The sequence below is a fragment of the Prinia subflava genome, chromosome 8, assembly GCF_021018805.1.
Source record: "Prinia subflava isolate CZ2003 ecotype Zambia chromosome 8, Cam_Psub_1.2, whole genome shotgun sequence".
Taxonomy (NCBI): Eukaryota; Metazoa; Chordata; class Aves; order Passeriformes; family Cisticolidae; genus Prinia; species Prinia subflava.
In genome coordinates, this window is record NC_086254.1 from 22,326,783 (window position 1) to 22,352,754 (window position 25,972).

Consider the following 25,972-nt stretch of genomic DNA (forward strand, 5'->3'; position numbering starts at 1 on the left):
CTTATTATTACAAAAAAGGTCTAAAAAGTACACAAAATTAAGTGATTGCAATCTTTCTTGTGAGACTCCAAATGGATGAAATTTTGTCCTCAATATGCATGTGTAATGCCTCTAAATCTGAAGGGACGATTTGTCATTACAAGATTTTTTTAAGGAATGATTTCTATATACTTACAATTACCAGAGTGATAAATTGGCTAGTGAATCTTCCATTAATCTTACAAAGCTATTCTCAAACCTAAGTTATTCCCATATATATTCTAATCAAGACTGATCATAATAATTTTGTGAGATATTATGTCTAGCATTAATGCAAAGCTTTTTCTTACTACTTTAAGAATAATAATATATAGAAATTCCTTCTAACAGCTTAAATAAATTGACCTAGGTACCAAATACATGCATGAAAAATTGCTCTTCACTTTTGAAGGGTGAAGAGCATGCTGTCATCATATATGAAAGGCAAAGGAAGGCTGGAAATAAAACTACATATATGCACACAACTGACCTCTGAAACAGTGAAAATACAAATAACTTGTTCAATTGTACAAGAAATCTTGGCAAAGTCTAAAAGCATAGGCAGGTAAGTGTATCTCAGTCCACTGGTATAATGAACAATGCTGGTAAATATAAAAACTTATGTCTTAAGTCTCAAACTAATATTTCCCTAATGAGTGGTTTAATTTACAAAATGACTCTGAACTTTCATCCCTTTCCTTGATCACACTGGTTTTATGTTTATTTAACCTATTTCTTAGCACAATGCATGAGAGAACTGAATATGAAGGAGAATTTCTCATAAATTGTATTAGATTCCTTTTATTTGCGGCTGTTGTGTTTCTCGCTTTGTGATTACAACAGGCAAATAGTATGGACAAAAACGAGTAGGCACATATAAACAAATCACCAATTCTATGTTTTGTTCTGTTTGATTGTAAAACTCAAAGGTCAGCCCTCAGTTTTTATCAGCAGCTGTTAAAGTAAGGCTGTAGTGGAAATTTCTAAGAAGTGTGGTTAAATAACCTAATAGTGAACCTGGAAAATATTGATTATGACTGGTTGCATATGCATTTTTATTTTGCCTTCTTTTATTATTTGAAGAATTAATCTAAAAATCAGCCCTTCCTTTTTGTGTAGTACATGGTATGCCTTTTTGATGTTGAGTAATATAGAGTAACACACGTGAAGCATAATTTAAAAGCTTTTGCAGATGATGTTTTCTATTTTCTGGGAAAGAGCAGCACAGACAGCTGTACTGACTATATGGTTTTAAGTCTACTTCACTCTAGAGTTCCTATGTCTGGTCTTCCAGTTACTCTGATATTTGCAACTGTATGAGTTATGTATATATCTGGATACAGTCTTTTGAGAATAACAAAAGGCTCAGTTTAACTAGTTGTCAGAAATCTCCTAGGGGCTTTTCCTCAATATCATCATGGTAGGTAAGACTCACCAAATCCAAAATAATCTCTATTTGTTTAATGTACATATTGTTTATTCCTTATAATAAATTTATGTACTTTCATTCTCAGATATCATTAAAGAAAACACCCCAGTTGTACCAAATACAACAAGGAACTTCTGTTGAAGAACTTGTGCATGTTCTTTTATGTTAGAAGAATAAAATTTTGTGTAGGATTTTCATTTGTTCTCCCACCTCCCCAAGGTTTTGTTTTTCCCCCATATGGAACAGGATCCTTTTATTGCTTAGAAATTTATGCTGCTGTATAAACAGTAAGCACATAGACTAGCCTCATAATCAGAGAAATCCACATGTTTTATTTGTTACCTATAAAATCATCAGACTCCTTTAGGTGTTTGCTGGAGGCAACGCTTATAGATACTTTAAAAGAGTTAGGCACATTTTCTTCTGCAATATGGGTGATGTGATTTGCAATGGATTTATTTAGACATTGCATGTTCCATTTCACTCATTCATTCTAATCTTAGTATGCACCTAATAATTTGAGAGACAGTGAAAAGCATAGAATTCAAAAAAATCCATATGAAAAGAATGGCATGGGACAAAAGAAGGGCAAAATATGAATAAGCAGACAAAAAAGAGAAAGTCTGCTGAAAGAAAACAGAATCCTTGAATTTGCTTGTTCCTTTTCTGCTATTAACTAGATTTATGCAAAGTCACTGCTCTACCTGCCTAGTTGCAGGAGATGAGGGAATTACATGGAACTGAGGGAATTCTCTTTGTTGTGATGGTAGAGCAAGACATGCTCATTCATATATTCTAATATTAAAGAGCTGGTTCTTGTATATGTTTCACCTGACTGTGCCCTCTGCTACTGCTCTCTTTTGGGCTTTGTATCTGGCTCTCTGTGTAGGGAATTTGTGTGCTGGGATTTGCATTCTTACTCTTGGATATAGTTTCTTAAAGCCTTTGTCCCACAGACTGTTTATGAGTAACTGCCTGGGAACTCCATTCTGTGATGTTACTGAATGTTTCCTTCGTGCATGTAGGAAACATTTGCAGGTGTTCCCTGTTTTTTAGGGCTTTTTTATGTGCCAAAAGTAACTAGCAAGCACAAACCACTGCAAATTCCCTTTCCTGGTTCTTTTGTGAAAGAAGGGAGAGAAAGATTATGTGAGAAGTGAACTGTTACAAATATATTTTAAAATACAGCTGAGTACATTTACACCGTGGATTTGCAAACCAGAAATTAATTAACTGCTTTGTATTCTGCTAGGATGAGCAAAGTTTTTTCTTCTCTTTTTGATTAAAAAAAAGGAAGGAAGAAAGAAGACCTCTGTTCTTGACCTTGTTCATTGCTAGCATCTGCACAATATATGGTATACAAACAAAGTCTTACATGGAGCTGTGTCTCAGTGGTTTGTTCATGGGCATTGTTATTAAACACATCCTTGTATTTAAGTTAAAATAAATCAACAACATCAAGATAAAAAATAACCAGCTAAGGTTGTGTGAACCCTGATGTTCTGAGTGCAACAAGAGCCAAATGCTGTTTGCATAAAACCAATGAAGCACAAAATATAGCAGCATGTGTCCCTCCCTGTGTGCATTATTATCTCTCACACATTATCTAAGGCACCCCATCTTGCACAGTGTGTGGCTGAATAACCCCCTGCTGCTGAGTGGATTCATGCCTGCTGTTCATTTTTGAAAAGTAATTTTGTACAATTATCCTGCTAAATATTGATAGCTTTCACCACTCCAGCCATGGCTAATTAAAAGACACACTGTGTAAAATTTTAATTAGGATTCATGTCAGGGTGAATAGTGATGAAAAGAAAGAAAAAAATGAAAAGAAAAAAAAAAAGAGGGAAAAAAAAAATGGAAAGAAAGAGAGAAAACCAAAACAGGTTGGCATTTGTGGGGGGATTTTATTTATGACTTGCTGGTTTGCTGTTGAACCTCTTTTTATTCTCAGGTTTATTTCCCATTGCAGGTTGTTCTCAGCTCCTGATCTGAGAGTATGGAAGGAAAGAGTTCCTCAGTGTGAGCCTGTATTTTATACATTCTCAGTAGAAGGTTACATGTTTTCTACTATGTTGGTTGCTATTCTCTCAACCACGCAATAAGGATTGCAGGAACCAGGCATTTCCTGGGGATTGATGGCCACTGAGCTGGAACCTTGGCCCCAAGGAAGAGAAGGCAGTCATTAACTTCAACTATTCTTTATTCATATTCTATACATTGGTTTTGGTTGTACATGTGAGAAACTATGCTCACTTTTAAAATTTCAAAGGTTTATTAAACCTTAAAAAATACAACAAAGGACTGAATAAGGAAAAAATTACAGTGCTGGGAGCGTGGAACTAAACCGCCATTTTGTGCTCACCCACAAAATGGCTGCTCCACCTTTTTACATACTTGGTGTTGCATGGCGTAACCCTCCCAAAGTCCTTCAGTCAACTTCTCTGCCGTCCATTGGTGGGAGATCACTTTCTTACATCGTGATTGGAGGTCAGGTGTTACCATGCTGCACCTCTCAGTAACAAGCTAGCCCTCTCCCAAATGCCCGGGCTACCAAGGCCAGCCAGTGACAACAATACAGGGGGACGGTAAAGAGGACTGTGGGGACAACACACCATAATGACATAACTATACATCTATAAAACTTCTCTTAAAATGTACATAATAGTCATCTCTTAATTGTGAGAGCCAACCATTGCACCATTCATCTATAACATATATATGTCAAAATAATCATTAAAGGGTAGTATGTGTGAGAGAGGGAATGAACCCTTATTTTAAGTTACATGGCCCACATTATTCCATCTGCTTGAAAATGGAAAAAAATATGTCAAATCTATAGGCAGATACTTCTCATGAAGCAATGTGTAAAATTCGAGGCATTTGATAGTTACGTGTCAGCTGCATGGAAGCTTTGTGTTTTTAGGATTCTTTGATAATGTTAATATTTAATGCATGCAAGTTTTAATTAAAAAATTAACAGAAAAGGAGTGAGCAAGTATCCACCAAAAGTAATTTAAATTAAAAAAGCCACCTACATTTTGTAGTGAAATATATTTCTATTTGGGGGCTCACTTTGTCTCCTTCACCACTCTCCATATTTGAGGAATCTGCATTTAGGTGTTAGACAACTACAAGTGTGTCCCTTATACAAGTAATTTCCTCCAGTGCACTGAAATAACATTACTTAGTGTTAACTTTCTAAGACACTTACTAAAGGCACTGCTTTTGTTGGGTTGTTTTTTTGCTTGTTTGTTTGTTTTTTTACCCATTGACTAACAGATTATACTATGGGCTTTCTTCAGTGAGAAAGGTTAAAACCCAGGAGGACTTGTGTTCATGGACAAAACTTTGGGATCTTAGAATGGTAATGAAAGCAACAGTTGGCCACAGCTGAGCCTTTTGGCATCATGTCTTTTTAATACATCATATCTATAGAAGGGGCAAAGTCAGACAACAGATTTTAGAGGACCTTTTGTTACACTTGTGCTACCAGTTTATATTTGCTCTATTCTCCTCAAGCTGTAGGGAAGAATGTAAATTGTAAGTATTGCTGGCTGGAGTATATGAATGATCCAGATTATGTAATGTGAATCAATGAAGAGACATCATCATTTTTTAGAGATAAAATTAACTGAGTATGAAGAAAAGACCATTTGCATTCGTAAAACACTGAAATTGTTATCTTACGTATATTGGATGAAGGTGGATCGGAAGGAAAGCTCCAATGTTAAATATTTGCCAATTGAGCCCGTATTATTTCTCAGTATGTAATTTAGTTACAGGTAATTTATTTTTATTGTTGATTTTAGGGGTTTATTCTCTGTAATTCTCAGCTTGCTGAATTCAGCAACTCCTAAAGCTGGTGGCTTCTTTGAGCTGAGAGTCCAACCCTGGCCCATCTGATCTGTGCTTTGCCTAACTGTTAGTGGAATGTGAACACAATATATCTTATTTTTTAGGTCAAAACTTAACCAGTAGGAAAAAAATTATCTCATGTTATGTGAAACCTATGCATGCACCAATTTATGTATTTATAAATAGGGATTGGGTTCACCAATTTATGTCTCTATAAATAGTTATTGTGGACTAAATTTTAGCTTATTTTCATATTCTGTTGTGGTTTAGATTTTTCTTTAGACAATATAAATATGATGACAGGTTCCTAAATAACTGATTTACAGCTCTTCTGGAACAAATAATAATTAGTAGTCATAAATGTTTGCAATATTTAAACAGATGTAGAAGCCTGACATGACAAATATGTATACTAATTTGGAAATCTGAAAAAGCAAAATGCTGCTGTAACTGTCTTCCAGCATGAAGAATCCTGCTTTTGAAGGGCTGTCTTCCCTGGCAAAACAACAACCTCTGCTAATGAGCGTGTTTGTTTCTGTGGTACATCTGGTGATTTGCTCTTACCACGTCGTTATGGAGCAGTACGTGCCTGAGCCATCAGACACCTGATCAGTATGCTGCAGTTCATTTCACCCCATCTACGTTGGAGGTAATTTCTTGTTATCCACCTTCTGTCCACCAGTCCCTTCCAGCGGAGTTGAACAAATAGTGGGTTCTAATAATGCAAAACAAGAAGCGATCAGTAGTCTCAGGAGCCTTTGGATTAGTCTGTGACAGAATATAATTTGGTTTGGCACTTAGATCTTTACAAAGTTAACGTCTTACCTGCTGAAGAACAGGATCCCCCTCAGGTATGGAAAAATTTGGATAGTTTGGCTGCCACAGAACATGTAGGGGTGCAACATAAATACACAGCATGCCATGGAACTGCCTCTAAGCCTTTGGGGCTCAGCTCTGTGATAAATTGTTTGGTTTCCACAGGTTCCAGATCCTGTGAAGATATTTCAGCTCAGGCATAGCATGAGGATGAGTTGTCTACATTCACACCATGCTGTTCCTGAGTTAAGAAGCTGCCAGCACTCAGAGCCAGGAGGATATTAACTACCCTTTAACAAACAGCACTGAGTGTATAGCATGCTGCAAACATGATACTTCACTATGCCTGTTGCCCTTAATTGTAACTCTTGAATTTCCTGCAGCTGTCAATGATGTTACATGTCTTCTCTCTGGGAACAATACTGCATAAATTATTATAGGGCAGTGGAATTTCTGCAAAATCCAGATAGATAGGAGCTGTCTTTATTGGAAGAATCAAAACACGTACGCTTTTCTACTCCCACTACAATTTGTATGAAACACAACAGGCATTGCAGCATGACCATAGGGAATAGTTGTAAAAAATAATTCTTTGGAATCCATTCTTTCTTGGTGCTGATTTACATATTCATTATTATATGTATAGCATGCATAATCTCACAGTAAACTCAGGGTGAACCCGTTGGTTGCCATAATTTCATTAGCATATGTGTCACAGCAATATTAAATCATATTAACTTCATTATTCTCTTAATCTTACAACAATATTGTACTATTAAAATAATTACTTCTTCATAACATTTTGTCACTACAAACTCTGCAGCAGTATCACTAAGCACTACAGACAGTCCTGCCCACAGACAACTAGCCTGGCATGCTCAGTACTTTTTAAACTTAGTACTTTTTTAAACTCCTATCTCCCTATTAACTGAAAGTTTGTTTGATAAATCTATTGAGCTTGAAGGTAAGGTTCTTTAAAAGAAAATGACGGCCTAGCTGAAGGAGCTGTAAAACGACTGTGAAATGGGTCCAACTTCCATCATCTGAACTGTCCTTCCCGAGAACACTTGCAGCTGTGATATCCCGCATGTCTAGCTGGCAATTAAACAGCTTAAATCGCGACGTGAATGCCAACATCTCTTTCTGCAGGGTGTTCTTAGGGCGGGGTAGCTGATATTTTTATAAAATAAATACTGGAAGTATGGAAGGATAATCGACGGGAAAGCACGTCACCCAACTGGGGAGCGCGTGCAGCTCCCCTCAGGCTGGCAGCTCCCGCGAGAGCGCCCGCGCGCCCCGCGGTGTTTGAAAGGCAGCGCGCAGCGCGCGCAACGCCGCGGGCGGGAGCGCAGGCGGCGCCTGAGGGGGCGCGTGAGGGGACGCGTGAGGGGGCGCGTGAGGGGGCGCGTGAGGGGGCGCCCCTCAGCGCCGAGCCGTGTCCTCTGCAAGGACCAGAACGCGACTTCAAGACGCTCTGGATGTGCGAGGCCGGAAAATACATGATATGGTGATGGCTATTCTGCACCAGAGGTGTTGCCAGGGGCAGAAGGGCCGAACTCTGTGACTCGGTCAAAAGAAAGGTAGGTTATAGTTGTAGATGACTATTCCCCTTTTGAGAGGAATAGAGGATCCAAATGGCAGACCCTCCCTCCTCTTGGGAAAGTCTGCTAATTGCCCAAGTCTAGGTTAAGGATATCCCTAGGAAACATCTTGATCTGGTATGGCCTTTGGACTATTGCCTGTTATTGCTTTTCCTTGTGGGTGGTGATGAAACCACGATGCACAGTCCAGAGTTAATCAAACGTGTCTTCATGGGCAACTGGGGAGGGAATCTGGAGCACAAGTCACATTTTTCTTCCAGCCACAGGTAGCAACATTGGAAGAAATAGATGGGCCCAGTCTGTCGCTGATGTTGGAGACAGGAATGCTGCAAGAACACATCGAGTTCATGCAGCAGCAGCCAAAGTTTATTGTTGGGACTCCCCTTATATAGGTGTTTCATATTTCCCATGCTTACACACGTGATTGGCTGAGGTCTTAGCACTGCCTAGCTCCCTAACCAGTGATATGTATACATTCCTGATTCAATGGGATTGGCCGGGGTCCCCTGTTTGAATTTGAATTCCCTCTATCATTATCATACCCAGGGACTTGTTTACTACTATTCTCTAATGAGCTAGGCTGGTCTGTGTCTGTGATGTGTCTGTGTTGGTGTCTGTGATGGCTGATTTTATTTGTGCAGCTATGGACCAGCTATAGCTGTCAAATGAGTCTGTTGATACATTAATCCGAGATGTGCTGACACGGCTGCAGCACACTGGAAGATTTACAGAGAAGAGCCAGGTGCTCCTCAGGTGATAGGACTCACCAGGGAAACTACTAGTATGTTACTAGTCTATGACAAAAAGGTTTGGTATTTGAAATTTCCAATATATCTTTAAAACATCATTTCTGTTTCTTTACTGTTTTGAGGACTTTGTGTGGCAAAGAGTAATCGCTTCTATGTTAGAGGAGGTACTTTACAAAAATAAATTATTTCTAGGCTTGTGGCCACAGCCAAAATTGTTTAGTGCATCATGGGTCCATTTCATATTGCAGGCTAAAGTTTTCACAACCGGAAATGATTAATAAAATGCTGGATTATTACAAATGCCTATTAAAGGTAGTGTGTTGGGATAAATGTGAATTTTCTAAAATTAATTACTTATTTTGTGAAAACCACTAAACTTCTGGTAGGAACTCTTTTTTTCGTATTTTCTCCTTTTGCAGACAGTGATGTTTGCAAGTAGTATGTTCCATTATGTTAGTGGATTAACAAGGAGCATGGGACATCCTTTTGACTGGCAAAAACCAGCTTAACGTGCTTCAGGCGCTGAATGGACAGTCAGCTGTTGAAACAATGTACTCAAACTTTTGTTTTCCTTCGCCAGTTCTTGGAACATCTTTAACAAAAGGAACAAAACTGCCACCACTGCAGTGCAATATCTTCTCCTCTTTCATTAATTGGCAGTGCATAGATGTTAGGGGAAATGTAAAATAAAGTTACTGATAATGTAGCTTTGTTGTCAGGTCTTGAGAATTACTAATTTTTAGAGACTACACGAAGGGCAACAATGTATAACAGATGTGACAGCATTATAATGTCATACTGACATTTCAGAATTGTAGAATATTGCATTTCTCCTGATGGCAATGAGTATCCTGCATTTATATTTCTTTTTCTCCCTGTGTAATACAAGTTTAACATCACTGTTAAACTGTAACTGTTTTATTAACATTATTTTATTATTCAAATATCAAGATATGCAAACCCTGAGCTTTAAGATACGGCTGTAAACTCCACTGCTCTGCTCTTGTGGTGACACTGATCATTGATGGAAATGAACTAAACCAGGTTTCCTTTTTCATTGTGTAAGGAATAATCTCCATTTCTGCCTTGAGACAGTGTTTTTGTTCCCTGCTCTGATGAATTCTGTGTAGAATGCTTCCATCAGAAGCATAAAAGAAAACAGATGTGTTTACATTGTCTCCATGGAGACACAAACACACAAGATATAGTCACACTAGCATCAGGGAGAAGATTCCTCCGACTTTGTCTTCCAGAGAAGAATTACAGACAGAATAGTTGAAGCAAATGAGACAAAACTGTCTACAGACCATTTTTCTCCCTTGCCTTTTCAGCAGAAAATTCTTTGATCCTTCAGTGCAGATTCCAGAATGCCACAATGGCTGCTTGTAGTTCCACTAAAATTTTGGTAAGAGTTCAAAGTACTGTAAGTTGTACGCCTGTTTTAAGTAATGATAAGCAGGTAGTTCTCTACAACTAGTTCATTCCTTGTCTCCAACATTGGAGTAACTTCAATTTATTCAGTGAGCAAGCGTTACTAAACCAGATGAAGTTCCTTATGCTCCTTGTTTGCATAGACATTAACTATAAAATATTTTCCTACCATATTTTCATCCCTTTGCACATGTCTATTTTTGTGGAAGCAAAAATACAAACCTTTACAAACCACTGTGTTTTTCCCAAGCAACTGCAGTTTAGACCATATGAGACATCTGAAAACTGTTTGAGGCTTATAGTGACTGGGAAGGGAGAAATCTTTTCCCTTTTCTGCTATTTCTCTGGAGACCATGATTTATTTACAAGTGACACAGGGCTGAATATATCCTTTTAAAGTGATGAGGCTTTTTACATTAGCTGGAACTCAGCTATTAAAGGAAGAAGAGATCTTACTGTGACAGACGAAAATAGGTCATTACATTACATATGTGATGTCAAATGAAACTTTGTGCAGTTTCATATTCCACTCACTCTGAGAGTGCTGATCTACTAATTTAGGTAAGGGAACCTGTAAGTCCTGGACCCTAATGCTCTTTTTCCTGATCATAATCTTCCACGTCTCTTCATCTTTTGTCATAGCCTTAATGGCAGCAAGTGTCATTATATCCATCCTGTGGTTAAATAATGAGGTGCTGAGATCCTAAGCAAACAGAGTAAAGGTGATCTATGACTGCTGATCTGATCCATGCTGTTGATTCATGAAGATGACAGAACACAGTAAGGAGATGTCTTATCCAGTTAATTTAGTGAGGGGGAAAGTGAATGTGTAAGGTGATTGTTCTCACACAGCTTAACCTTGCACATCTGATTTAAAATCCCAGGCTGGGAGACTAGTCTGTCTTTGATTCCTACATAGCCAAAAGAGAGAGACAGCCCTTCCACTATCTCTTACAGGAGCAGTAGAGAACAGAAGCCTAATTTTACTTCAGTTCCTGATTCTAAATGGTTGACATTTACTTCATTTTTATATTGGCTTTTTATTAAAAGTCAGTATTATATACTGCAAGATAAACTTATTTATCAGTACTGTTTCTGTCAGGAAAGACAGTTAAAATGGAAGAGCCTCTGTATATTTAAAACAAGATTTGTTGATATACTGTATGAATCTAAAGGAAAACTGCAATTATATGGTGATGGGTTGTGGGCGTTTTCCCTCAGTATTTTACCCAAACATGTTATTTGTTCATTCAGTAAACCTGGAGCACTTCAAAGCAACTATTTACATTAAGGATGAAACACATTTTGATTGGCAGAATTCATGGGTACAGTTGTCAAGCAGATAGATAAATTCAGCTGCCCTCTTTTATCATATGCAGTGCATTTACAGCACAACATGCTCTCAGGTGATTGTTCTCTTATCACTTATGGTATCTAAACTTTTTCCCTGGTTATCTAATTAATGTAGATCAGCAGTTCAAATGATGTGTTTTCTGGGTCTCAGGAGGAAATGTATGGCTCACTTTTCCTTTAGTAACTTACAGAGACTGAGTTGTGAATAATGTAAATGGGAGGCGGGTGATAATGTGTAATGCTGTGAGTGCAATTAGTGAGATAAATACAGAGCTAGATTAATTTTCTCTGAAAAGAGGCAATCTGATTGCTGTGTAGAAAGCACCTTTATTTGTAATACGGGCTGTTCATAATGTGGTTTGCAATGCACAAAGTGGCATTTTGATTTGAGCTTTAAAGAATTCTGGGATGAATAAAACATGAAATTAATTGCCAGGGAAGAACCTTTGCCAGACTAGATGAGATCTACTGTGCTGAGTAGAAGCTATAACTTATGACAGGGTCTGTTCCACTCCCAAAGGAAATTATGTCAATACCAGGAAAGGTTATAAAGCACTTCAAATAATCTGCAGTACCAGAAGTCCTTCTTCATATGTGGGTTGAGGGTAAACATGTATTCATGTGTCCTATCATCCTGCACCAGATATTAGAACAGAAATATGTAAAATATCAAATTCCATGCTTTGTATTAATAAATTTTAATGAGTGTTGCAGTCAATTTTGACCTAGGGAAAGCTAGTAATTTGGGAGAACAGGCAAATTTGGATGTTTTGCTATATGGAGGTGAAATACTCTGAAATATTTGGGATAAGTAAGACTCTTTGCCTTTATAGTGCTAGGGAGTAAGACAGTATTTTATTTTTGGCCAAGAAGTGTGTGTAGCTGACAAAGTTCTGGCCTCCGCATGGACCCCAATACAAGACTTTTTCACTTATCTATACATTTTTAGCAAACAAATTAATGTTCATTGGTTCTAAGTTGCATAACTCTCTTCATTAGTTAGTATTCTGTCCCCTATTGGTTTTTGATTTCTCATTCTTCATGCTAATCTGGTCCACATTCTTTAGTCTTTATCTCTTGCTCTGATGAGTAGTCTGCAGCTTTCCAGGCCTTAATCTCCTCTGTATCCTCTGATTATGCCAATGTCCTTGAAGGGCCATAAATTTAAAATCCCAGATGCCCAGTCTTCAGATCCCTTTGCTTTTGTTTATTGAGGCTTGTCAGGGTCAGTTTTAACAAACTTTAGGTTTGGATGATTTAATGATAAAAGTAACAATGTCTGTGAAGTAACCTAACTGACGCTGGCCAAAAGTGGGCACTGCACACAACTAATTAAAAATTAACTGGTAAACTTATGTCATTTCCAACAGAGGACCCTAAGTCACTATGTGAAATTGTATATGAAATGTTCCAAGTACTTTACAAGACCCTGCTGAAATCAGGGAACACTGCACATACCCATGAGAATCCCAGGGTATCATTTTAGAAATCTCAGTTTATGCACGTGTGTTTGAAAAGGCTGGAAGACTCTGAGTGGGAATCTCTGAATAGCTGTTGCTGAAGTGACTTGCCCTGTCAATAGATGGGTTTAAAGGGGAAATTTGATCATTCAGTTGTGTCTCACAGTAGAAGTCCAGAAGAACAAATTGAATGTACATATATTATTTTAGGAAACATATAGTAGGGAATATTATTTGAGTTGCATTATTTTTTACCAAGCTGTTAAATTCATCTGAGGTTTGTTATGGATTTGCCTTGAATTAATGCAGCAGCAGGTTTTTTTTAGCTTGTTAACAAGTGAATTTTGTTCACTTTAAATCATGTTGTCTTTTATACTTAGAGTCCACTGGAACACACCTTGAAAGTGAAATCCAGAAAACAAACCAGTCTGGAACAAAGTAGGAAAAAGTGCTATGGAGTAAATTAATAAACAAATAAAGAGTAGCAACACCTATCCTTCTTCTGCCAGGTTCTTACACAAAATACACACAAATTCCTACAAATCTAGAGCTGTAAAATTTAATATTCCAATATGCTTTTGGAAAGCACATTAAAGGGTTGTGTACATGTGTCTAGTGTAATATGATATGGAGGAGAAGAAAGATCTTCTCTGAGACATATTTTAAAGGTTTTAAACCTCCTTCTTTAGTGAATGGTGCCAAAGACCTCACTGAAAATCTCAGTCTTTCTGGGGGCTGTGACAGGAGGGAGTCTTACTGATATGGAATATAGTAATGTGATCTCAGTTATAGCTTAATTCTTTTGTTTGTCACCTGAGTGATAATAGATGCGGAAGAAGGAGATAAAAAGGAAGGAATGCATGAGTGAAATTTTTTTTTCCAAAATGTGCATTGGTTTAATGAATTTCTCTTTATCTCTATGTAAATTATGAATTAAAGGTAGAAAGCTTAGGGGACTCACAGGAGCATCCAGCAGAGGGAGAGATAAGCAGAATATTTAGCTAAACACTCTTGAAATTACTAAAACATTCATACCAAAACAATTTTTGCATCAATATTTGTTACACTTTTATTGGTATATTTTAGATGGATATTTTCTGCAGATCTGTGAATACCAGTGAGATGAAATATCTTTGAAGAAAATAGAGAAAGAAGGTGAAGATTTCTCTGAGAAATGAATATCCATACCCTGGATATTCAGGGTTTTGTCTGCAATGTAATTAACGAGAATTTGAGCTCTTTCACATGTAAATTAAGTCACTGAAAGCACTGTCAGTTTTAATCCTTCTTGTTTTTTACTGGACTTTGCAGGTTTGCAGGCTATCTTTTAATTGCAAATCCTTACATTTAAATATTTGGTCTTTTGTGGCTTTTCAGCGTTTCACTGCTATCACATTATATTATATGATGCAAATCATACCATGGTCAATTTAATTTGGGGTTAATGATTATGCCTTCTTAGACTTCTCTGAGGCAGCATTTAATAGAAGGAGAGTTCAAAAAACTATCTTACCTCAAAATTTCTAGACTTAAGAGTATTACCCTGGTCTATGGGTATTGAATCTCTGTATTTGACCTATTGCACTTGTAATAAATAAATGAAATATATTTGTTTATGAAAAACTTCAGTTGCCTATCAGAGCAGCCATGAAAAATTTTCACATATTAAGATCTCTCTAAATCACGAAATGTGATTATAAACCTATTTGAGCCATTTTAACTCCAGTATTGTGGATCAGATCTTCTGTGGTTACCACGTGTGTTGTCTGTGGAAGTATTCAGTTTACATCCAGAGGTCTAGAGAGTAGTTTGTGGCCACTGGAATTTTTCTTTGCTGTATGCAATTCTCACATTTAATCTCTGTACACGTGGCATTTCAAAATACGAGAAAAAGAATGTGTGCAAACTGTGTGTGGGACAGCTGTGAAAAAATTTGATTCACTGGTTAAGAAAGTATGGTTGGGAATTCTCTGGGCAATGTTATGGGTCTTTGGATGAAACCATACAAACCTTCTCCTGTTCAAAGGTCACACATGCCATCTTTGGACTCTCATGCTTTCCAAAGACTGAGTTGTTTACAGAGACAGATTATTACATCAAATCAGCACACGGTGCTGATGCAGCAGTATGGGCATCATTACTTGACATTTCAGTAGCTGCTCTCCAGTGAAAAGAGGTTTGTCATACTGGTAAAAAGATTCAAATACAATTTATTGATGTCCATGGTAGGGATTGTTCAAGTTTGACATTTTAATTAAAGAAAGAGAAATGAAAAACTGGGTTAAGCCATGTACTTAACACTGGTTCAAAAACTAGGTTAAGCAAGCATAAAATAATGCTAGAGGCAGGGGAGGAAGAAACCGCAATCTCTTCATTTTTAGTAACCTTGTGGTGGATTCATGAGATATTAATTGAATATAAATTGATCCAGTGACCCTCTGCTCTGTGGTTTCCTAGACAAATAAGGCCAGAAGGTACACTGAGAGACCGTCAGAACATTCCCTGGGTTCAAAGCAGGGATAACTGTCCTTTGCAGTATGTTTGCTTGGCCTGTACTTAACAACCACCACAATGTAACCAGTCCCCTTGTTTCACTTTGCTTGCTGTTAGAATGGGCCCATTCATTCCACCCACAGATTTAAAAGCTGTTACCATGTTTCCCTAAGACCGAAGAAAATTAAGTCTTTTGCAGAAGGTCTTTGTTCTGGTCATTCTTGTTCTCCTCTCCATTCTCTCCATATTCTTCTTGAGTTTCTTGATATTTTTTTGGATGGAGTTGATATTGCATTCCAGCAGAGGTCTTAGCAGAACCAAAGAGCCCTGAATAATTATTTTGCCCATCTTGCAGGTAGTGTTAGCCTTTAGGAAAACCAGAACTGTGATTGCACTTTTTTGCAAAAGCATGACATTTTTAAAATACGTTGGCTGATTTTTGGGTTCTTTTGTACCATTAATTTGATCTACGTGTCATGCATAGCTATCATCTCTTTAATTTCCATTGCTTTTCTTAATTTTTTCTCCAGTTTTCCAAGATTTTTTTGCTATCCTGTCTATGATCAGAATGTGAAAGTACTTGCTGATGATTGATCATACGCCATGCAGTGCTTTTGCTGGAAATACTTGTCTGTCTCTGGTGTTTAGCAAGGAATCAGATCTGGGTTCCACCTGCCCCTTTCTTGGGACTCCCATGTGGGAAATGTGTGTGTGTGTTCTGATAAATAGGATGGAGGATATGAATTTGTTTCTCATAGAAGATGAAGGTTTTGCAGACGTGCCATCTGTGTAATGTAGCACTGGACCAGCCAAGAATTGTGCATTTTTGTGAACTCTGTTGTAGAGTGACTGCACTTCTCTGTACTCAGACTGATCTGATCTCACAAGGCACACCTTATTAGTGCTCTTGCCAGCTCATCTTGTATCTGCTTGAGCTAGTGGACCTTATGGCCAGGTCGCAAATTTCGCTTTTAAATTTGTTTTGGTTGTTTTGTCAAAAGATTCATCCTTAAAAGCTAAATATTGAAACTTTTCTTGTCTTCAGGATTTGCAGGATGTATCAATACAAATCTTAATACTATTATTTGAAGAATGCCAGAGTGAATAAGAGGAAGTTTATGTTTCTGTAAACCGAGAATGTGATATTGCTACTGTTATATATAATAAACTGCTAGAGAGAATTTTTTTTTAGTTCTGACGTTTGAACAAGCCTATTAAGAACAAGTCACAAGCTATTTTGTTTTCAGCCATTCAAAGCTGCCCAGTTTAGACACATTCCTTGCTTGCTTTGTGGCAGTTTGAAACCACTTTGTCCTACATCTGTATGGTCATCTTGATTAAATTTTAATGTGCAAGCTGGATGCATAAGGCGTGGTGAACTAACAATCAGGGATAAGGTCACCATCTGCTCTTTTAGTAAAGCTTTGTGCTTAGAAGTGCTTTTTACATTCAGTAACAGGCCCTGAATGGCTCTTACAAAGGGTCAAATGAAAACAGGAAACCAACTAAAGGCACCTCTCTATTATACAGAAACTTGTTGCGGAACTTCTTAATGTTTGGGTCAGGCAATACAATTTTTGTTTAAGACAGAAGCTTCTCAACTGTCTGTAACTCGATTCCAAGTCTCAAATTTATTCTTTTTGTCAATCCATTAACTTTCCTGAAGCATTCTTGGGGATACTTTTGGCTTTTACTTTGCTTTCAGAATTTTCTCAGCTCATTACATGTCACTGATCTTCTGTACTGTACGTTTCCCAGCCCGACAGTGTTTTTGTGTACCAAAGAAGATGGGACTGATTGTTTCTCATGGTAACCCAGACCTTCGTAAGGTGGGAACAGGGACTCTTTAGGTGTTTTTAAAGTAGCCAGCCAGTTCCATCATTGCCATCGTCCTGTGCCTCTGCTTAAGAAGAGTAAAATTTTGCAACAATGAATCCAATAAAGTGGACTCATTATTATTTCTGTTCTGTAGGCAAGAGAGACTGTTGTTGTTTTCTTACCTGGCACCATGAAATGATAGCCTGGAAATGGACATATGACTTTTGCTGACTTTCATGAGCCTCGGGAATGTGAATGCATCATGTGGTACATTTTTCCAGTCCTTAAACACTCAAACATTCACCATTTCTTGCAATCCTCAGGAAACAAAGTCTAAGTAAATTAAACCAGAGAAGGTATATTTTTCAACTGAGCTATCTCAATACTACTACTACTACTACTACTACTACTACTACTACTACTACTACTACTACTACTACTACTACTAATTTACATAGCTAGTGCACCTCTTTTACATGCAAAATATGGATACACATGCATAGACTGGATTCTCACTTGGTGAAACTAAAGACTATAAAGAGACTTAGGTTTTTTTATAAAGAACTTTAAGGTCTACTAGTGGAAACACTGTTTAAGAGCTAGATGTTACTATCTTTTATTACTTTCTTCAAAGGAGTGCCAGGGTGCCAAGGGAACCAAATGTATGGAATGGTGTTCTTATTTAGAGACTAGTAAAGATTCAAATAAATAACTAAAGTTCTTTTTATGGTTTTACATAATTTTAGACATTTGAATAATATAATCCCTAATGAAATGATGAACCTCTATTTTGTCACCATTTGTAGACTCTACAGAGAGCCTTAAATAGTGGGAGATTTGTAAAATTTGAATTAGATTTTGATAATTTGTCTTGGGCTACATGTGTATTCATGAAATCTGAGAGAACACAGTTAATCAGAAGATGATGCTCAGCACTTGTACAGCCTCAGTTGCGTGTGCAGCTGCATTAACGTTTGATTGCAGTAATTGGTATTCAGAAATGCTTGTGCTGGTTTTAAGTATGGCTATACATATGTTTGGCCAAATTTTTTGATTATGATAGCACAGTTATGACTACTTTTTAAAAAAATTGGCAAATACACACAGAAAAGCATGATTTTAAGTTGTATGTACTTTCCCCATGACTGTGGGTGGATGTGAATAGGGAATGCAAATATACCTGATTAGTTGATTGCAGCTGAAGGTACAAGTTCTCTGCGTGCTGTTATTGAAAGAATTTGCATAACAGACATGTATACCCAGTGGCAAAATAGTTACTAAAATTGGAACTCTTCAGCTCATTGACACATACAGGTTAGGAATACAAGAGAGAACAGTTTTGGAATGTAGTGGTTCTCTAAACTACACTTCTTGAATGTACAATTTATCATTTAGAAGGGCTTTCCATCAGAAGGTTGTTTTGGCACTGAGGTAATGATGTTGTGCACTGTGAAAGGACGGAAATGAATTGTTCTGCAGTTGCTGGGGAAGTAGCGCTTTGCTTAGCTTGAAAGCAGGGACAATGCAGACTAGAATGGTGTAAAATTGTAATGAATCCTATGTAGTATCAATCCATCTTCATGACAACAGAGCCAAACTTTACAATACTTCAGCTGGCATATAATGAATGTGTTATATCACTATGTTAACAAGCTGCTTCAATGTTTTTGTGGATTCCAAAACACTATTGAGGGCATGAAAGCTGTTTAGATGTATCTAGCTAGAAATGAGAATGAGTGAATATGACTGAAATTCTGTGCAATAGTAAGTTCAGTTTAGATTTGTGTGAAGCTAGATTGCTTTTTTAAAAACCATTTCCATTCTGAAATGGGTGATAGTGATGTAGCTGAATACATTAGCCAAATCAAGATTTTTAATTTTAGCATCAATTGCACATTATTAACTATTTTAGGATTAACTAGCAATGGACCATGTGTTCTTCACTTCGGATTATGATAGTTGTTTTAAAATGAGCAGTCTACTCACTATTAATGTAACAGGGCCAATTTTATCCCTGATGTAACACCCAACAGAAGCCTGTTGCATTTACCTCAGACCCTGGTTTTAAAGTTTGCCGTTTTGTTTTGAAACACTGTTTTATATTGCACTATTCTTCCCATAGACGGCTGTCTAGCTTTGGAGTATTGTACAAGTTCACTAAAACCTTGACAGCTAAGATCTGATCCCATTCCAGAGATTCATGCTTGCCAGCCTAATAAGAACATGGTCAATTATAGTCTTTTTAGTCCCAGTGCATTTCTCTGAGGAGCAAGGAAAGGACTGGGTTCATTGCCTGGCATGTCAGGATTCTGTAAATCTACTGCTGCTATTTCAGTCCTGGTGCTCACATGGAGTAGGAAAAAAAAGTCTTGAAATTTCTCTGGAATTTGAATTGAGGTAGATAAGAAATTAGGCCATGGTAGCTCAGAAAGTAATATGGGTGAGAATAAACGTACACAGCTGGCATAGTTGTTTTTTACTGAACTTGACTATGAATTATATTTTTACTCCTATTTGGATAGTCTGAGAACCAAAAGTGTTCTTATTGTATCCTGACTGCAACCACTTTGAATCCAGCATGGTGATCTGTTGCTCAGAACTGAGAGAGAGAATAGCAATTCCTCTGTTCTTGGTAGGTCACAGAGGAGAAGAAAAGTTTCCATTGGAAGTCTCTGCTCTGGTAGACTTTCAGCCTAGTAAGTAATGAGTAACATTGCTGTTCCACTTCAGCAGGCTGTCAAATTAAATGTTTCTGTGATGATGCTTCTGGCATAGCTGGCCTAATGCATATGCAATTCATGTATTCAAGTAAAATAAAAATGAAATAAAGTGCACAGCGAAAGCGTGAGCTGGAAAACCTTATGCCATTTCTGTGACTAAGGTAGGTGACTTGGGGGTTAAGCGGTGTTTCCCTGGAGCAGGAGGAGAGGCCTCTGGTGGTGAAAGTTGTAGCATTAGTACTGCCAGGGTTCCTGAAATCATCAGAAATCAATAGCCTACATGCCTATCCCCTTGGCACTAAGAGGCAGAGTGAGATGAACTGCAATGGCTCCAGCTGTAGGACATATTAGAGTCTTTTTGCTAATGTAGACATCTGTAGAAATAAATGGCAAAACCTACATTGCAAAGCGAATGGCAAAAGCCTGACTTTGAGACCAAGAAATACTTGAGTGAAGTCAAAATCTCCACAGGCATCTGAGTTTTGGACCTGTTTTTCACAGGGGCCTTGATGTTTGTTGTGGCTTTTAGCAACTGCTGACAAGAGAGACGGGGCTCTTTTAAAAGCCATGTAGGAGCTGTGGCAGCTGACTGACTCTCTGAAAACTTACAAGGGCTACAAATATGGGAAAGCTTCTCCTCTATAATGCTGTTTGCCCTGTCTCTCTTAGAGGTTATACTGAGCACTCTTTGTTATTGAAACGGGGGCTAACCCTGATCCAATAGAAGATCCTAGATTTTTATTTCACAGAGGTAATAATTGCACAACCCCCTCTTCCAGTTAGACAGGTATAAAAATGTTGAGTGAGGCAGACTAATGCCTGCTTACTACTGCTCAGCAGTTGAATACTTTGTGTGCTGGAGGGCATGACGATGCAGGGAGGGAAATGACGAACAAGACTGGGAGAGCAAGGACATCTGGTGCTTGAAGACAAATCTGGTGTAATTGGAGTAATTGAAATGTGCCCTGTTCAGGAAAAAAGGCTATAATATTACATTATCCAGATACAGAGTTTAAGGACAGGCACTTGTCACTGAGAACAGAGGAGGAGATCTGACAGTCTGAATGAGAAAGGACATTATGCTGAAAACATAATAATTCACGGGGATAGCAGCTAAGAGACACCTTGAACTTGAGGCTAGAGACTGAAATGGTTAAACAAGTATAACAGAAAACAATTACAGATCTCCCAGGGCTGGATGAAAAGACAGATCAGGAAATATTTATGCATACAGAGAACTGTACTTGGACATTGATCATATGAAACTGCAATTACTTTGACATTGACTGGAATGAGAGTTACAGAGGGATTTAGGAAACTAGAGCTGTGTGTATTGACAGATTCTTTCTACCCTGCAGCTTGACAACCAACAAGATTAGAGGCCATTTGGAAAAAGCTGCAATGGCTAAGCAAGGCAGCACATCTGCTGATGCCAGCACTCAGGGCAGAATGACATTAGCTGAAAGTTAGGATGGAAGGAAATTGATGTTGAGTGTGAGCATGATTCTGATTTCCAGATGTGAGGAAATCCATGTTCTATTGTACTCTGGGGGCCATAACTTTCAGGTGAGTTGAAGTGGCTGTCATTTTACTGGATGACATACCACATTAGTTCTGGCTATGTGTCCTAACAAAGGTTTGAAACAGAATCACTGACCCTAGTGGGGTTTGGTTGTATTTGCCTTAAACTTTTGAGAAAATACAGCTGATGCAAATATGATTTCTAAGTAGGATCAAGGAATTAGACAACAAGTATCTGGCCAAAATTGCAAAGGCCTAGCTTTTGTAAAAGACAAATGAAAAAGGAGATCTATGCTTGTTAACGAATAGATTTCAAAATATTGGAAAATGACAGGCCCAGAGCACAATTTAATTCAGTTTGTTTTGATTAGACAAAAGGAAAGAATTGGTACTTTTAAAGACAAATATAGAGACCTTGAGAAAAAGTAGATCCTTCTAATGATCAAATATTAGACTGAGGTTAAATAATCAGGATTTATTGTTGCTGAGACATGTTACCACAGTTACAGTAATCACATGCATCAAAAATGTAACTTCTCCAGCTTATCATCATATACTTACCATATATACACACATTAGTTTGCATAGTAAAAGAGCAAGGAACAATAGCTTTTTGGACCTTTTCATTTTCCTGCTAGTCATGTTGTTTCTGATACACTTGAGTTGTGCTGTGACACCTGTCTTCGTTGGAACTAAGCTATTCTCTCACTTAAAGCAATTAACTCATGATTTGGTGTATTCGGCCAAATGGCCTTGTATTTGCTTTGATGTTTTTGTGGCTGTAGGAGGGTAAACCCAGCAAGCTGACACTGAAGGAATGAATCTTTGAAGCTGTATCAGATGTTTACAATATAAATCTAAACCAATATAATATAATAATATTCCTTCTATAGTGAAGGTATAGGAGGAAAGTTTACAAAGAATTTTAAAAGTGTTTAAAGAAACTTACTAAAAGAAAACTGTGAATAAATACTGGCTAGTGGGACAAAATCTTCATCCTTTATCTTGCTCAAATAGTGCCGTAATGTTTAACAGTAACACTTTTTCATATGTATATGACAGTACATTATAAAAAAAATACATATTAATGCAAAGTCTGACATTTCTCTCTTTGGACTGCTATGAGACAGGATGGTAGAAGCTTAATGAAGAAATAATGCTAACCTCTTCCATGTTATTTTCCTTCATGCCATGGCAGTGTCCTTCCATCCAAGTGACATACACTGAGGTACCTGGTGTTGACATACATTTTCTAGCCACTAAGAGACTAAAGCCTGCTTTTGATTTACATATTACATATGATTGATTTACATATTACATTTACATATTATTTATCTGAAAGAGAAGCTGCTCTCCTTAGGGATAGACTACAGTAGTTACCCAAATGTAAGTGCAATTTTTTTAAAGCCAATGGAATCAGTGGAAATGGTTGCATCCACAACTAGTTAAAACAGGACTGGCTTTTGAAGTTGCTGAAGAATTATTGCTTGAAAGGCAATCTCTGTCCTCCAACCCATGGGTGAGGTGAATTTGCTCCACAGTGCTCCAGGCTGTGTTAATGTGACTTTTCAGCTTCTTGGCTTGAAATAAAGTTAACCAGCTAGCACAGAGTATGTCCACATTTCTTTGCAAAATGCCTTCTTGCCACAGTGTGATGCAACAAATCTATTGAACTTAGAGTGTTCTGTCTGCAGAGCCTCAGTGTGAGCTTCGAGTACGCTTATAACGTCCAAGGGACTGGAATATATGGGCCTGGAGGATGGAGGATTGCAGGATGTGGAAGTAGTTAATGCCAGCCTGCAAAAACACAGATTGAGTTGCTCTTGCTGGGTAGAAGGAGTTGAGACTGACAAGGTGAGGATAAATACTTTTTCTATGGGGTGTAGATGACAGCAGTTACGTGGTTCAGATAGACCGCTGGAACCATCACACATGCCTACTGAGAGGCAGATGAGTAAGATGCAGAGAAAGACGTGTTCCAACAGTCCTTGCATAATTTGTCCTGCAAAGGTCTTTTAAAAGCCACAAGACATAATTTACAGGAAGACCTATGCCCTTTCTTACATTGACATAACACTGCGGACTAATTTGTGGTGTATATTTACAGTGATGTAATGAATATTTGATGTAAAAAATTTCTCTCATGGGAGCTTCTGTGAAATGTTTACTGGGAATGTCCATTATGACTTTTGAAGTGTTAACTCTTTAAATAGGCAAATTATACTACTCCACCTATTCTGCCAGATTTTCAGTAAAAATCTGCAGATTTCTTTTGGATTGAGATTAATGGGGCAGCATCACACAAACCTCACCTGGGTCTGCCATAGTAATCTAATAAATTAATAACTTTCATACTTCCATGTGGTGGTGTGGATGGTTGAATTTTCCCCCGTTTAGTGTGTTAAACCCTGGCTGGGCCCTCCGGAGGAAGATTGACATTTTGAGCATGAGAAGGCAGGTGTTTCGAAGGAATGTGTCAAGGAGAAGAAGGACAGACGAGAGAGAAGACTTGACAAGAGACTCAAGGAAGAGAGAGAGGGAGTTGAAAGAAGGATATTAAAGAAAGGGTTTTGGAGATAGGGAAGAGCTGAAGGAAATATGGGTGGGTTACCGGGTGGATTGGATTTAGGCATGAAATAATTGAAAAAGTTAGAATGTTGATGGGTCTAATACTGTATGTATATGTTCTATGTACCCCCTCCCCTAATTGATATGCGTAAGTTGATACATCTTCCCTACAAGCTCCTAAATTTAGTTCACTTCAGTTATATGTCAATCTCCTTTTCCCGCCACAGTGTTTTCCCTCCCCTATTCCCTAATTGGCCCAAGGATCGCAACCCCTCCCCTTGTCTCCCTGGTGATAAGTTACGATTGGAGGCCACAAAGAGGAACTCCCATTTCCCCTCCCCTCTACCGAAGGTTTATAAGATCCCGAATCCCTTTGTTCAGGGTCCAGTCCGATCTGGCCCCGACAGTGTTGTTTAAGATTAAAGTTGGTGTTCAACTGTCTGGCTGACTGGATCCTCCTTTCCTGCTCTCTGCGCTGTCGCTTGAGATATCTTGTTGCCGTTCAGCCTTCTCCCAGGGCAAAGGACCCGCAAGGGCTGACTCCTCATACATTGCTGAGGGGCAGCTCAGAACCACGCTTGCTCCGGTGCATGGGCTAGCTCGGGGCGAAGCCAAGGGGCTTCGAATTCGGCACCGCGACACTTCCAGGATAAATATGATTTTAAAATCTGATTTGCATTAGTATCTTTTAAGAATTACACCAAATTCACTATATTTTTTTCAGCAGTCTGGCCTGGATATTCCCTCTGTAGACTATTTCTAGAGCTTTGGCAAAATGAGGGGAATAAACTGTTTCAAAAGGGGTTTTTTTGTGTATATGCATTTTGCAGGCCAGAGAGTAAGGGTTTCCTACACAGCCACACAATTCCTGCTGCTTCTTTAGGAAAGCAAGTTTTTTTCTACAGAATGCTAGGGGTTGTAAGGGACCCGGTTCCAGTACCCCTTGCCATGAGCAGAGCCACCTTGCGCTGGCCCAGGTCGCTCCAAAACCCATCCAATCTGGCCTTGGACCCTTCTGGTGTCTGGGCACCCACGGCCTCCCCGGGCAGTTCAGGAGTGATGCCGTCAGTGTGGGCCGAGGCTGACGCAGAGAGGATTTACAGAATGTACACAGGATGTGCTCCAGGGGCAATGGTGGGATCTAGGAAGGTGCAGGGAGAGAAGACGGACACAGCACAAAAGGGCAGTGGCAGGTGCAGTGCTGAGAGGCTGCCTGTCCTGAGTCCCAGCACAGGCACAGGAACATGCAGCATTTCTCTGTGGAGGAGCCTGGGGGGAAGATGATCTCTTCTGCCTATTCAGGTTCTAATGTAGAAGCATCTGCACATATTTTCACAAATAACACTGAAATACAAGTAATATTAACATTTGGCTGCTGACTGACAGTTACAAATTTGTTGCTCTTCTTTAAATATGATTGCTGCTAAAATAATACCAAACGGAGAGCTCTGGGAGCTGTGCATCTCCAAGAATTTTTCTTTCCTTTAGACACCAAAGAAATAGTACAGATAGTCACAGAAACAAGAAAAATAGCTTAGCTTTATTCCCTCTGCTATCTGCAACGTGATTTTGTTCACTGAGCTCAAGCACTGAGCTTTCTGCATGCCTTTCCCTGTCTCCTAAATGCAGTTGTGTCTTTTTGGAGCTTTCTTATTTCTGCAAAAGGAATCACTGCCATCTCCTGGTCAAGTGACAGAGAATACTAAAATCCTTCCACGCACTCCTGAGCTGTACCATTGCCCCACTCTGTGGAAGCAGGGATTTTCAGTGGGGATCCCTATGGATTTGGTGCAGGCCATTCCATGACTATTATACCAGATATTTATCTGAGCATTCAGAGAAAGAGGAAACACTTAATTCATCATAGGTTGTCTTTCTGGTCCAATGGGTCATGACTAGTCAAATTTGTACATTTGTTCCATCATTGGTGTAATATGTAAATGGCAATAAATCCATTATTTGTGCTATAAAAGTTGGATAATTTAAGTACTCCTTCCTTAGACAATGCCTTAGACTTCTTTAACAATACCTGTAGAGATCAACAGCACTCCTTTTTGTTACAGATCCACATAAATTAGTTTGCATTTTCAGTTTCCTAAAGTGACCATATCAGCACAGACCATTCAAGAGCATAAAA

General features: G+C 38.4%; 1 long non-coding RNA gene across 1 annotated transcript; it reads left to right on the forward strand.

Moving 5' to 3' along the window:
* The first annotated feature begins 474 nt into the window (after window positions 1-474).
* LOC134554446 (uncharacterized) lies at window positions 475-5,945 on the forward strand. The gene is made up of 3 exons (XR_010081241.1): window positions 475-583; window positions 3,420-3,469; window positions 5,767-5,945. It is a non-coding gene; the product is annotated as an uncharacterized LOC134554446 (long non-coding RNA).
* The last annotated feature ends 20,027 nt before the right edge of the window (window positions 5,946-25,972 follow it).